The following is a 15,723-nucleotide window of genomic DNA, read 5'->3' as shown; positions in this document are numbered from 1 at the left end:
CCAAATAAATAATATATACATAATACCGAACAACACATAAATTAGCACTAACATACAGTGTTAGAAGCAGGGGTGATACATGCACACCTAGATACATGCACACCTGCAGGAAGTGGTTCTGGGCAGGAGCTCTGCGCGGGGGTTCTCGCTACCCAGTGCAGAGTGTAGCACGAAGGGCTGTGGCAAAGCAAGCGGTGACACCATTTTAGCTTTTCGACTTTTGTCGTAAAAGAGAAAACCGTGCTGGGATTTCCTTCGGTTATTGAAAGCAGGTACTGTTGTGGAGGCTTAACACAAACTTTAGAAAACCTGGGTGAGACTTGTACTAAAGTGCCTGGAATTTAGGACTTTGAGGGTCTATGCAGGTGGCTGGACGGGTACTGGTGAGCCATGGCGTTGCCTCGTGGATGGTTACTAGATGTGATCTGGGTGCTTTGGCAGAGCACAGTAGACAGAGCAGTGGGTGAGAAGTGATGGAAATGTGTGGAAACCATGAATACAGTGGGTGGCGTCTGGGAGGCAGAGCAGCCGTGAGCAGCCCAGGCTTGGTCTGAGATCTGGGATTAGACTAGTTTCCCGGATGGACGCATCAAGAGGCAGGAAGGTTCCAGTGAGAGAGGAACTGAGTTATTCCACCCCCCAAACTCAAACTTTGGATCCTTAAGTTCCCTTTGAATTATAACAGAATTGGCTAAGAATTAGCTAAGTTTAGGAATGAGGACTAAGGTAAGTATAGAAATGAAGACCTTCAGGGTAAAGCCTGGATTGTCAATAACCTTGTGAGGAATAATGGCACAAATAGCTCTGCCCAGGTAAGCATTTCTCTTGGGTAAAATGTACCAGGCAGCAATGTTAAATGTTAAAAATGTTATAAAAGAAAAAACGCAATAGTTCCTGTTTTTGAATTATTATCATCATCATTATTATTATTATTATTAAGGAATAGCAATGTCCTGCCAGCGACTGGAAGATAATTGTGTGTGAGTGTGTATGTGTAGGATGATGTAAAAAGCTGGGAAACTATTAGGAAGCTTTTCCTTAAATGATAGCCTCCAAACCTTTTGGAAATGAGAATAAGAACAACAGCTGTGATTTAAAAATCATTAATTCTCTTGAGCATATTCAGTGGATGCAGAGGACTCAATTATTTTAAGAGATTTAAAACTATTTCAACCGATTTGTTCTGTATTTTATTTTGTGGCCCAGAGCAAATGACTATGCAAACCCTGCCAGTAGATCTTGAGGGAAGTAGATGACTATAAATTCATGACTGATACTAAGCTCTTTGTCTCACCATTAGAATTATATCACCAAGTGCTCTCTCCTTCTGCCTGGAGGGGCTTATTCCCTTAGCTTGTTATTCAGAAATCTTGCTGGAGAGATCCTTGATCAAACGTTTCAACTGTGGAGAATATTCTACCCATTGTACATTTCACTTGTTCTTTATTTTATTTTCCCCAAGGACACGGCCACACACAGAGAGAAACCATACTTTTAATTCATAGAGGAACATTGCCATCTGGATGAAAGATTATTCTGAAGGCTCAATAAGCGAGTTTTATATTCAACTTTATTTGAGACTCACTCTCTCTAAAATACCTTTCCAACATCTGTAAAATGGAACAATTAATCTCCACCTGTGACCCAGTGGTGTTATGAAAATGAGTTACAAAATGCTTGGAGTATATTTTGAACTTCTTTGGAGAAATAAAAAATATTGTGTGAAAATGATAAAATATTAATAGTATATGAGTATACATTTCTGTGTCATTAGAACATAACTGAAAATGAAATCAACAATTTGGATTATAACATATCCTGACATAGATTATCGTAATAACTTTCCAAAAGGAAATTTCAAAAATCAAGAGGAAAATAAAAATAAATATTATTTATAGCATTTAAAACATCTTAAATTTTCTTGGTGCTAACTTAAACCCGAGGTCAGCATTTTTCAGGCTGCTTATAATATGTTATTCTTATTGTTTATAATATATTTCATAAGGAATTAAAAATTATTCAGTGCATTATATGTTCAGTGGTCAAGAGTAAGTGTAAGGACTACTGAGTTAAATAGCTAAATCTCTTTTTGTGCATTATGCTTTTACAAAGAGAGAAATAGTTTGTATAATTTCCAAAGTACTTTATTTATTTTTTTAATATTTTATTTTATATAATTCTTACATCATTTTTCATCTTTGCACAATGTATGCATTTTCATTTTGGTTCTATTCCCCATAAAATTGCAACCCTCCCCTTATTTTGACTCTAGTCCTTCCTCTCCCTGCCCCTCCCACCCAACCCTCAACCCCCATAGTATATTTCTGGTTTGATTTTAATTTTTATTTGTTGATTTTGATTTTTACTTTGTATTCATTAGTCTTTTTCCTGGTCTCTTATTTAGGCTTTCTAAATTTCTGCTATGAGTGAGACCATCCGGTATTTTTCTTCTTCTTTCTGACTTATCCAAAGTACTTTAAATAGGGAATACAGTTTAGAAAAAGTTGTTCTGGGTTAAAAACAAATTTAAATTATCTTTAAAATGACTACTCACTTTTTGTTTGCTTAAGTGTCCTTGGTAATTAGTAATACTGAGATAAATTATTTTGCTACCTTTTAGAATTTGCTATGGTAATTTAATAATATTTTGATATTGTTCCTGTGGAATTTTGACACCATATATATTACATACGTAATTGGACCTTTTTCCTGCCCTAAATTTTATGAATTCATCTTCCCCCCATGTTCATAAACTATACAGAAATGAAAAATAGATGATTCTAGAGGAAGAAATAGTGTGTAATAAGTCATGCCAATTATGTGAATTTCTTAGCTATGAGGTGTTAAAACAATCACTTTTTGCTCCTTGAAATTAAAAGATAATTTTGTGAAAGTCATAATAATGGAAGTTGTTTCAAAAAAGCAATAATGGATATGTCAAGGAATGTCAGGTCTTAAAATATTCTGTCAATGATGTTGTCTATATCTGGCAAGGCTAATAGAAAGCTTTGGTTGGAGAAGAATTTTTTTTCTCTTGTTATTAATTAATTGTTTATTTTTTTCTTACATTTTGGATCTCTCTGGAGACTTGCTTTTTGAAGTGGCTACTGCGTTAACAGTGACCCCTGGAGGCTAGCGTATGGTGTCACTGGCATAATTTTGCTACTGTTTTTGACTTTTCAGTTAAAGCCAGTGCTCTTTGGAGGTCTCCACCAGAGGCACAGGCCACTGCAGCTCTGGGTGGTCCCCAGTTAAGTGCTGTTGAGTGATGTCCTGTCATTTTGTCTTTCCATCTTGTCTTCTCAGGGCACCAGGGATACTACCAAACAGTTCCATGTGGTGATTGCCTTGCTTGACTCTCTTGGGCAGTGTAGTGGTTGTTTTGAAGAGGATGAAAAATCTCTTCCTTTGAAATGAACATGGCTTCTCTAATGAGAAAGCCTTCAACATTAAAAACCTCTCTTGGGGAAGAACTGGGAAGAAAACATTTTTCTCTGGAGTTTTCTGACTTATCCTCCAGGAAGATACAATGATGTAAAGTATGAGAGACACGCAGACATATCAGAGTCCTAAAGCCACATCTAAAGTACTTATTTTGGAGAGATGTTAAAACCGTAGATATAGGTGACATATAACATTTTATTAGTTTCAGGTGTACAGCATAATGATTTGATATTTGCATATACTGTGAAATGCTCACCATAATATATCTCGATAACATCCATTAACACATAGTGTTAATTTTTGTGTGTGTATAATGAGAACTGTCAAGATCCACTCTTGTAACAACTTTCAAATATGCAATACAGTATTACTAGCCTTAATCACCAGGCTGTACATTATATTCTCATGTCTTAATTTATTTTATAACTGTAAGCTTGTGCTTTTAACAGCCTTCTGCCATATCAGACTCCCTTCCTTTCACTCACTGCTGGCAACCACCAGTATGTTTGGAGAGACAATAGCTGTCAGTTTTGTGCTATTTATGTCTTTTCATTTCAAGGTATGCAGTGAGAAACAGCTTGTATAAGAGGCACTGCTGCTCACCTCACTTAAAGCCCTTAATGAAAACAAGTCATGTTGTTTTTGTAACATTTTGGACTCTTTATCCAAAGGAGATAAATATTAAATTATTTCTCACCCCAAATATGTATGTATTAAAGCCAAATATCATATATCCCAAGAAGAAAATGAAGGAAAAAGCAATCAAAGTTTTAAAGTTAAGTGCTTTTTATTATTGGTTTGGGATTTAGATCCTCATAGTGGTTTCTCTTGTCTCAGAATATAATAGGCAAAATATATGGAGTTCTTGCCTGCCTCTGTCACTCATAGTCTGGTAAACTTGAAGAAATCATTTGTACACACTGATCTGTAAAATGGGCAAAGAAAATCTGTTCAAATTTTATTACAGAATTCCCATATTGTTAAAAAAATGAATGAGATAAATCATAGGTACTTGGACTATGGTAAGCAGCTAAAACACTGTGAAGTTAAATTGCTACTTGTCTAATGCTTTGCGTAGTATGGAAAGCTCTTGGTTTCTGGTATTTTTGGCAACAGTAATAAGTAGATATCGGAAAAAGGAAGATTGATTTTTTTTTTGGAGATGACTATGGAGGCCATTTGAAGCTGTGGCCCAGAGTGAATTTGCTTTGCTAAGGAAGGGATAAGAGAAGTACTAGGGAAACTTAGGAATGTACTTGTTTGTTAGAGGGTGGTATCTTATCTGAGATGTGCAGATGGACAGTTAAGATTCATACCTGAGTTGCCATTTTTGACAAAATATAAGTATTGGCTTTAAGATGAGTTTGGGATGGGTATGGAATGGGTCTGGTGTCCTTAACGGTGTCAGAGTGGCAAGTTATCCATACTTTGGGAAGTGTGATCTGTGAGAAGCCTTGTGATAGAGCTAGTTTTTTTTGTCTCCCAAATATAAGTTTCAAGTATCAAAACACTGACGGTGTTTAAATAACTGTCTTTTCCAAACAACAAAGCATCTTTGGGTTAATAGGGCAAATAAAAGAAAGGAGATTTAAAAAAAAAAACCAAACAAACCAGCAACAAGGAACTAGATTTCATTGTCTAGAGTGAGTATCTAGAGATGCTTCCTAAGTGAGACGCAGTTTTTAGCTATTGACTAAACAGAAATTCATTGCAAGTTGATGGCAAACATACAGCACTCCTTCCTTGCCTGGAAACACATTTTACACGAGAGTTTTGTGCTATTCATCGTCATCATCAGTGCATGTATCCGAGTGGAAAGGGCAGGTGGCACTATCGTTAGGGACAGCTTGACCCAAAATACGCAATACTATCTTTCTCACTTCTGCCTCTTTGCCTCGGAGTTCTGCTCAGCTGGAGACAGGGCAGCAGGCAGCTCTGTCCTCTCACCTTTGGGGCTTGTGACTAAAGAGATAAAGACATGCTTCCTCTCAACTCAAAAACAACCATCAGGGAAGGATGCAGTTAGGTCTGGTAAAGTTCATGTGCCTGCATTTTGAAACAGTTACCAATTAGTTTTCATTAAACAAGGTTATAGATATTACAACATTTTATAAATTGTTAAGACATATGGAACACATTATAATTATAAACATTATTATTATTATTTTCTTTAATGACTCACTTCTCAGAGCCCTCTTCTGACACCTTCAGGATGGGTTATTTGCCTCTTCTTTGTATCCCACAGTGCCTTGTGTTGGCCCTTGTCTCTGCATGTAGTGTACTAAAATTATCCCTAGACTGTGAGCTATTTGAGAGAAGCCATATTCTATGTCTCTGTCTTCTAGCACACAGTAGATGCTTAATAAAGATTTCTTGAATACATTATTATTCTATAGATGAAGGAGCATTGAACTAAAGCATATCAAGCCCAAGATGTCACTTAAAAGTTACTGTTTAGAATAAATTCATGAACAAGTTTTGTTGTCTAGTGATTTGGCTCTGCCAATCTTATGGCTATATATTAACTACACTGAAGCAAAATTATGTGCAGATGATAAAGGGAGTTAGCTTTTGTTGAGTACTTACTATGTGTCAGACACTATTCTGTTTTACATGTGTTGACACATAATTTTCAAAAGAATGTGTTCTTATTATTCCTATTTTATTCTCTAGATTTTTTATAAGATTTATTTATTCATGCATACAAGAACTGGGATACAGGCCAGATGTGCGGGAGGGTGAGAGGATTTACCAGAGACAGAGCGGGAAACAGAACAGGCAGACGGACTGAAATACACTGCTGAGGGGAGCAGTGGGAGAGACAAAACAGGAGAGGTCTGCCCACCATGTGGGACCCTCACTGGCCAGCTGGGATCGAACCCGCGCTGCAGAGGCTGTGGACAGCTTCACAGCTCTGCAAACCGCCTGCACCACCAGGAAAGCCTATCTAGATTTTTTAAATTGAAGTAGCATTGCACTGTAACATAAGTTTCAGCATGTGCATAATATTCCTATTTTATACATAAGAAAACCAAGGTGCAGAGATTTTAAGTAACAGTTAATGAGTGAATGGTGGAAATGAATTTCACATGCAGATAGTCTGGTTCAAGAGCCTCTGCTCTGAATGATAAACTATTAGTTTGTTGTGCTTTGCTTGTATAAGTTTTAACCATACAATATTGATATGTTTATACAAACCTGGTTTTCTTTTTATTGGTATTGAGGGAACAAGCAAGTTCTTGCTAATCCTTTTGCTTCTCTATATACAGATCACATTACTCTCCCACACCACCACCACCACCATCTCATCTGCAAAAAAAACACCGACTGAATTCTTGATGATGCCCACCTGAGACCTATATATGCTGCATTATTACTCCAATTTAAAAAAAATATTGAAGCAGTTCATTAAGTGCAGGCACAGTACTAGACAGAGGGACACAAAGAGGTTCATGACACACAGCTTTGCCCTTGAAAGCCCAAAATCCAGTTACAAATATGGTCCATACACTTAGGAAGAGAACTATAGTTCCAGTTAGTCTGTGCTATGTTCAAATGAATACTGTAAAAAATAAATGCTTTGGAGTAGTTAGGGTTTTTTAATTTTTTAAAAGATTTATTTATTTATACAAGCACTGGGTACAGTCAGAAGCGTGGGAGGGTGAGAGATTTCACCAGAGTCAGAACTGAGAGCAGAGCAGGCAGACTGACGAAGTACACTGCTGAGGGGAGCAGCGGGCGGCAGGAGAGGTCTGCGCACCTTGTGGGACCCTCACCCGGCAGCCGGGGATTGACCCGGCGCTGCAGAGGTTGTGGGCAGCTTCACAACCCAGCGCTCAACCACTGTGCCACCGGGGATGCCCAGTAGTTAGGGTTTTTAAAAAGTGATTTGAAAGTCCTGAGATGAGACACATTCCAGGAGATGATCAATTCCTTGGGCTTGGGACAATGTCTTAGTCATCTGGGGCAGATACAGTGCCTCGTGCACAGCAGGCTTTTTCCGTGTTGTGAAGTGACTTGGATCTTAGCTCTATTAACTTGTTTACAACCTAGTGGTGGGCAAGTAAGTACCACATCTGTGCCCCCTCTTCTTACTCCCCTCTCTATGTTTATTTTTTATTTTTTTAATATATTTTTTACACCTTTGTTCATTTTTATTTTATTTTATTTTACCTTTTAAATTATATATATATATTTACACCATTGTTCAATTTTAAACAATGTTTGCTTCCCCCCCCTTAGGTGTAGTCCCCATAAAATTTCCTTCACCAATGCACCCGTGCACCATCACCACAGTCCCCTGTGTTCCTCCCTCCCTCTCTCTGATCCCTTTTCCTCTTCCTCCCCTGCAGGATGTCTTTGGTTTATAATTGTCTGTTTGTTTTTGTTTTGTATTGTTATAATTTTTTCCCCTGATGTCTTACTTGGTTCCCCTATATTCCTCCTTTTATTGAAACCATCCAATATTTTTCTTTTTCCTTCTGACTTATTTCACTGAGCATAATTCCTTCTAGCTCTATCCATGTTGCTGCGAATGGCATGAGTTTATCTTTTTTTGATTGCTGAATAGTATTCCATTGTGTACATATACCACATCTTCTTGATCTAGTCATCTATTTGTGGGCATTTGGGTTGTTTCCAGGTTTACCCTATTATAAATGGTGCTGCAATAAACATAGGGGTACAGGTGTTTTTTTAATCAATGAACAAGATGGCATTTCCTTCCCAGACTATCTAGGACTGGGGGGTCTTCCCTAAGAGCTCCCAGAATAAATCTGGAATGTTGTGAAGAAGGGGCTATCTATGGACTGGTTCAGATGGTTTTGCAAAGTAATCCTGTAGGCATTTAGAGAAGAGCATACTTTTTTGGTCTTTGCCTTGGAAGCCCAAGTATGGCTTAGTTGATTATGATGTCTCCAGTGACAACCTTTTCCATGGGAACTTTGCGGTTGCAGTGCTGACTCAGCTGGTCATTGGAGGGCCTTGGAGATGTATACTGCTGGGATGTACCCAGACTTAAATTCAATTCAAGCCATTATAAGTCAGCTGCCGGTTCTTCACACTTCTCCAGACTGAGCAAAGCATTTCACGAAAAGTTGGCCCACAAAAAATTTCTGATGAATTCCAACTGTTTCATAATTTGTATATGTGACTGAAACCGAGAACATTTCATGTTCTCTTACATTCTGTTCCCCAGGCTCCTACTGATCTGTTTTCCTTCTCGCATTGTTGGAGTTATGACACCTAGCTCTTTTTACTGCCTTAGAGCCTATTCTCATAGGTGTGCATGGGAGTCTGTAGTGAGGATTAGTGACAGAAAACAGACGCACTACATCTTTTACTTTACTGCCTCTTGGTGGGAAATGAGGGAAAAATGCTTTTATCAGCCCTCAGCTGATAATTCCAGCACCATGAACCTTAATTCCCAACATGTTCTATGCTCCAGTTCATAGATTCTCCTAGGATATTCTGAAAATTTACCCTCTTTTTTCTGTTGGAGCTCTCAACCTAATTTCTGACATTTCTATCTCATGTTTGGCAGAATTGCTTTCTTTTCTGCATCTTACATTTGGGTTGGAGATAAGTGATAAGAATGGAATAAGGATAGAGTAATAAGAGTCCGTTTTGAATCTGGAAAACAGGGCTGCTGCTTCTAAATTGTACCTAACCTTCTGTCTTCTGGGAAGAACCATTATATATGGTCAACACTAGGGCTGTGGAGCCTGAGAGGTGTGGGTTTGAATCCTATTTCCACTTAATAGCAGTACCTCTTTGTATAGTTGCATTATACATGAAATGGGATACTACTAAATGTGTGTGTGTGTGTATAATTAATATGAATTAAATTATCTGAGCATTGAAAAAGTCAGTAAAATGTCTGGCATATAGTAAGCATTGGTATTATTACCTGATTATAATACTGATCCAATAAAATTTAGTTAGAAGTTGGGAAAAGGATGATGGTATCATGTCTCTGTAGGAGGTTGTGAGTAGGCACATAAAGGTGTAGGAGAAGAATCCGAACTGGTGGCTTCTGGAATGTCACCATTTGGTCTTCTTGTTCCAATTATCCCCTTTGATCTTTCTTGGTCTTTATCTTTGGCCCAGACTGCCATCTTACGGCTATCCTCTTGAAAGGATAGTCCTGAGATCTCATCAACACAGTAGGCTTGCTAAATAAGTTCCTGATTAGATGCAGGGAATTATTGTCAAACTCTGGACCACTACAATGTGCCGGTGTCTCCATCTTGAAATACTGAAATATTAAAAAGGAGAGAAGCAGAATTGCAATAACATTTTAAAGAGAACTTATTTCGAGTGTGTGGATTGCAGTCTCTTAGAAGAATAGAGACAGGGCCTTGGAGTCCCAGGGGTCCCCTATTTGTAGAGTGCTTTGCATGTTTTTCAGGCACAGAGAACGGGGATGGTAGATTAAGTTGAAGTGGTGTTTGGCCTTACCTGAGTCCACACCCTTTCCATCATCAGAACTGGATCTTTCTATGCAAGAAATAATTGCCTTGTCCTCACTTGTCTCCGAGGAAGGCAGAAACTTCTGGTTTTCCTGTTGTTGATCTAGGATTAATATCAGTCAAGGAGACCTTGCTAGGTTAGCAGACTATGGCACAAACCACAAGTATGGGTCATCTTTGTAGTTTATGACACATTTGTTGGTATAAGAATGAAGTGATTCACAAATAAGTAAATGATTTAAGTAAATATTGGAATCATAGTCATCTTTCTGAGAAGTGGAGTCTTTCTGTGGGTTTTTAGCAAGGAGTCACTGACCCACATGTTTTCAACAAAGAAGCACTTTAATCTAACACTTGCATGACACTGCACTGTGTCAGATTGACTTCACAAATTGCCACTTTTAGGTCTATGACATCATTGTGGACCAAGCTCCTCTGGTTTGACTGGTGGATTCTTATCTTAGCTTTCTACATTTTTTTCACATTTAGTCTATAGATGTTTAAAGATTAAAATTTGGGGAGAGTGGGAGAAGTATTTATAGTAAAGGACAGACAGTTTTCCTCTGTCCTTGTGTCCTGGAGAAGATATGAGGACTAAATCCTGAGAGCTAGAGAATTCCATGCAAATGTGAAATTGCTTTGCTCATACCAGGACTGAGGAATCTTTTAAATTAAGACCAAGACCAGGAGGCAAAAGGCCAGAGGGTATAGTAGGTCACTTTGCCATTATGTAAGATGACCATCTCCCAAGGCTACACTTGATGGCTGCCATGAACAGAGATTCCCACATCTGCAGAATATGGAAACCACTCACTGTCCCCTTGAGAGCTGCTTTTGTATCTCTCTGCTGACTTGGTGGAGTTGCTTTTACTATCTCTCTGCTGACTTGCTTTCATCCTGCTTTCAACTCTAGTACACTAGCCCTTTCATTTTCTTTCACCCCATCAGTCCCTCTTGTGTTCACATTGTTTTGGTCTTTCATTGTTCATCATGACCATGCCTTTGTGGCAAATACCCTCATATGTTTCTTTCACTTTCTGTCCACCCACCTGAATGAACCTAGTCATCAGTCTTCCCTAAGCTCACTCCCTGATGATACTGTTTCATCATATGACACAACCTGGCAGATAGAAACACTGTGTACTCACAGTAACCAAACTTGAGTTTGGTTCCCACTGCATGGGAACCCAAGTACTACTTTGTCTCATGAGCTCCATCTTCTTTTCCTCAAGTACTATTTTGTACCTTTTCTATTCTACTTAAACTCCCTACTCCCAGTCTCAGATAATTCCGCCTCCTTTTGAAAAGGGAAAGTGGAAGCTCTCATATCCCTTTCACATTATCTACACTGCAGCCTATGTCTGTCTGTACCATCTTTTTTACAAGCTAAGATGAGGGATGCACCCCTTCTTTTATTCAATGCCACTTGCTCCATGCGTGATTTGAACCCCATTCTCTCTAGCCTTTTCCATCTATGTGGACCTGTTTGATTAGTATTTAAATATATTATAGTACTTCCCACCTGGAACAACCAATGGCACAGCAGCAAGAATGATGCACTCTGCTTTGGTCCTAGTCTCTCCTCTTACTGTACTTTAATAACCACAATCCTTGTCTGCTCACGCCCCATGTACTTCCTCACTTCTGTCTTTTTTTTTTTTTTAAAGATTTAGTTATTAATTTATTTTATACAAGAACCGGGGTACAGACCAGATGCACGGGAGGGTGAGAGGATTCACCAGAGACAGAGCAGGGAACAGACAAGGCAGACTGACAAAATACACTGCTGAGGGGAGCAGTGGGCAAGACAGGAGAGGTCTGCCATGCCATGTGGGACCCTCGCCAGGCTGCCGGGATCGAACTGGTGCTGCAGGGGCTGCAGACAGCTTCACAGCATGGTGCTCAACTGCCTGTGCCACCAGGGGAAGCCCCTCACTTCTGTCTTTTCCACCAACTCTAGCCTGGCTTCTGTCCTCATAACTCTTTTCTGTCAGGCTTCCTAACATTCAGTAACATTCAACGTTCCTTTGTTGGAATACTTTCTTCTCTTGACTCCACTAGCACCAAGTTTTCTTGGTTTTCTCCATATTGTGGCTTCTCATTCCTGTCTTCTTGACTGACCTCTTCTTTCTCTACATTTTCCCGGGGCAACCTCAGGTACTCCTGTGATTTTAATTACTGTTTGTATAACCTGTAACTTCTAAATATATATCTTCTTTCTCTTTTGAACTCAAGACATTTGTATATGACTACATTCTAAACACATTCATTTTGGTGGTTGTGAACATTTAAAACTTGAATTGTGCGAAACTAAAATCTTGTTCTGTTCCCACTGCTCCCTCTACCCATTCTTTCCTTCTGGTGTGCTCCATTAGTGGGTAGAACCACTCTCTACTCTGTTGCCCAGACCATAGCTAATTGAATTTCAGGTTTGTCAATTCTACTTCAACAATACATAGTAAATTCATCTCCAATTCTTAGTGTAAGTTGCCATCATGCCTTGTTAGGATTGTTGAAATAGCTTCTTAAGAGTATCCACACATCCACTTTTATATTTCTGATTCATTCAGTATGCTGTAATCAGAATGATTTCTTAAAAGCAAAATTTGATTAAGTCATTATTTCACATTGCATTTAGAGTAAACTAGAAGTAAGTAATATAGTCAGTTAGACTCTTCCCAGTTGGTTTCTGCCAGTCTTGTCAGTCTTCTCTCTGCTTACAATATTTCAGCCAGTGAGACCTTATTCCAGTTCTCAGAATGCCCCAAGCTCTCTGCTGCCTTCAGTATTTCCCTCATGTTAGTCCTTCTTCCTAGAACTCTCTTTCCTCTATTCTCTACCTTGCTAATTCCTACACATACTTCGGGTCTCAGAAGCTAGATTTCTAAGGTAACAATTTTCTGAGTACTTGGTACTTTTCCATCATAGCACTTACTACATTATAATCTCTATTTGGGTGATCATTTATCTTCCTCCCTCCTAGACCGTCAGCTCTAGAGAGGTAGGGATTGTGCTGTCTTCCTGACAGCGCTGTATCACCAGTGCCTGAAACAGGGTATGGGCCCAATGATACAAGCTGAATCAATTAAATGGTTCATAAAAGAACCCGGACCTATTGGAGGAAATTATGTCAGGATGTGTTTGTTCATGTTTGTTTGTTCATTCATTCAACAAATACGTAGGTATTTTTAAATCCAAAGTAAGAAATTGGGCTTTTCAGTTTTCCCTCAACTTTCATGTACCAATCCTCTGTAGCAAGCTTCCTCTAGTTCCTCAGGGACCCAGTCTCTGGCAGTGGCCACATTTGTCATATGCGCCTGACTCCCTGGGTGTATCAAGCTCCAGGAAAGCATTTTCTTCTCTCTATATACTGCCCTGCTCTTTCCTCAATGCTCTTAGTGTTCCTAATTCTATGACAAGTAATATGAATTAATCTGCCAAAGTTGACATCAGCAATGTCTAGAGGGTCACTTCTAGCCTCTCTGTGTTTTTTGAAAAATAAATATTTAGGAGATAGCAGCCATGTGCTAGACTTTCATGGACTTCTCTTCATTTGTTTCCCACAACAGCCTCTTCCAGTGTGTTTTGCTATTCCAATGTCATGGGTGAGAAAAATTAGGCTCAGGGAATTAAATTGCTCCAAGTCCCAGTGATAAAAATACTTACTTTTTGTTCTGGTATGATCTCTTCATTTTTCAAAATCATAAATTTATGATTTGTGAAAAGTACAAATGAGCGTGGCTGAATGTTGAATTTTGCTTGGTAATTTTTTTTTTTTTAAAACTCAGGTACACATTTTGAGGGATTCTGTTTTGTAAGAGTCAGATGTTATGACCTAGAGATCCTGCAAAATTGCCAGAATTTAGCTGTGCGCTGTGCTTGGATGTGAGGGGGGGGGATGCACTTGATTCACTCTGAACCAAGTCAGGCAGAAATACGGTACCGCCCTTCTAGACAGACATCTGTTCAAATATAAATTTCCTGTTTATTGAGGCTTCTGCTCTATTGAAGTAAAGGTCTCGATACGGCTGAACAAGTCAATCATTATAAACCTTGTTAGTGTGACAGCCCCCTGTGTATTGTTTAACTGGAAATGAAACACAAATACACCAAACCCCTGCAGTATCTGCTTCATGGTGCATAAATCTACCGTGCATCATGTCACTTGAAATCTGATGGCAATCTACCAAATGGCAGAAAAAAACTTCATCCTTGGAGGGCTATGCAAATCAGTCCAGGCTCTGAACAATAAGGTGGAAGGACACAGCCTGTCCTTTGCTCCCCTCCCCTATAGCCTTCCCAGAAAGCGTTCCCTAGGGTAATTTCTGAGTGGCAACTGGTGAATTATCCAAATACAAATGACCAGTGTTCATTCAGTCCACATGCAGATCTGGCTTAAGATGTTCTAAATAGGACTGAAATGTTCTTCCTGCTTTCCACTATCCGAGCTGTATTATTGCTTGCAGCGAAACCCCAGACTCTTATTAAGCCATCTTAATTGCTTTCCTCAGCTTTCTCTCTCTTTTATTCAAACCTCAGAGGTGAGGGATAATCTGCTCTTACTTAGGCTGAGATAAAGGTGCTCATCTCACTCTTCCCCTCCTTTACTACCCTCTCCCCCCAATTTATCACACATTTATACCATAGAAAAGCCTGCATTTTGGAAAGGACTAAACCAGTCTGCTAGCCTGCTGCTGATAATAGGTTTGTACTGAGGTTAAATTATTTTACCACATGTCATATTTTCTCTGTTTGGGTTTTAAATGGATAGGACTTTTCTTTATCCAGCTCTACTGGTAAGATTTATTCATAAATTGTTGGAATGGAAACTGCAAATCTCAAGGTATCGCCCATTCCAGCTGCTAGACTCAAGCAGATTAAGTCATTGAAAACAAGCATTTGGCTATTGGAATCAGCCTTTCTGGGTCATGACCAAACCTTGTGAGAGCTGCCCCTGAAGGCAGGGCCCAGGTGTCGGAGGCTGGGACAGGACAGTGGGGGTCCATTAGCGGTTCATGGGGGGAGCAGCCTGGCTGATTCTGAAAAGGTTGGGCCCTAAGAGAGTACATTAATGTGCATGTCAGACCGAGTGAGCAGAGCAGCAGAAGGTTGGAGAGTGAAGCAAGAGTTAGGAATGGTGGCAGATTGTGGAGGATCTACTATCCATAAAGTCATTGTTTACCTCATCAAGTCTTTTAGGAGCATCTAAGGGGAGCTGTGAGCTATGTGAAGGATGAAACGTGTTAAAATCTCTCTTCTGTTTAGTGACTTTCTTGGAAACATTAATGGCCTTTTTTTTTCCTTGTTAAGTATAACCTCACTTCTATCATTAAATACCTCATTTTTGAGAAAAGGAGGAAATTTACTGAATTTTATAACTGTTTTTTTAATTCTTCCCTAAGAAGATATAATTTTTGAGGGGATAAACCATTGAGAACCATATAATGATTTGATTATATTTTAAAATGTTTTTATGGTCTTATGATTAGCTCTTAAAATATCCAAACAAGGTAGGAAAACATTCTTAAAACATTATAATTTAGCACACTTTTTGGGTTAAAAGCAGTCAGCTCTATTTCTGATTGAAGAAGGGAGAAAATCTCTTTGCAAGGCAAATGATTTTTGTTCTGGAGAACATTTGGTTGCTTAGGAAAGTAGTTGATATTTCAGAAGAAACAATTTATTTTTTCATCTCAGGATTAAGAAATTATTTGATTATGGATTATATGATTCAGGAATAGGTACATCTCTATGGATTTCAAAACTGTAGTGTTCTATAGAACATATATATGCTGTAGAAATTTATATA

This window comes from Talpa europaea (assembly GCF_964194135.1).
Source record: "Talpa europaea genome assembly, chromosome: 13".
NCBI lineage: Eukaryota > Metazoa > Chordata > Mammalia > Eulipotyphla > Talpidae > Talpa > Talpa europaea.
Note: the sequence above shows the minus strand (reverse complement) of the source record.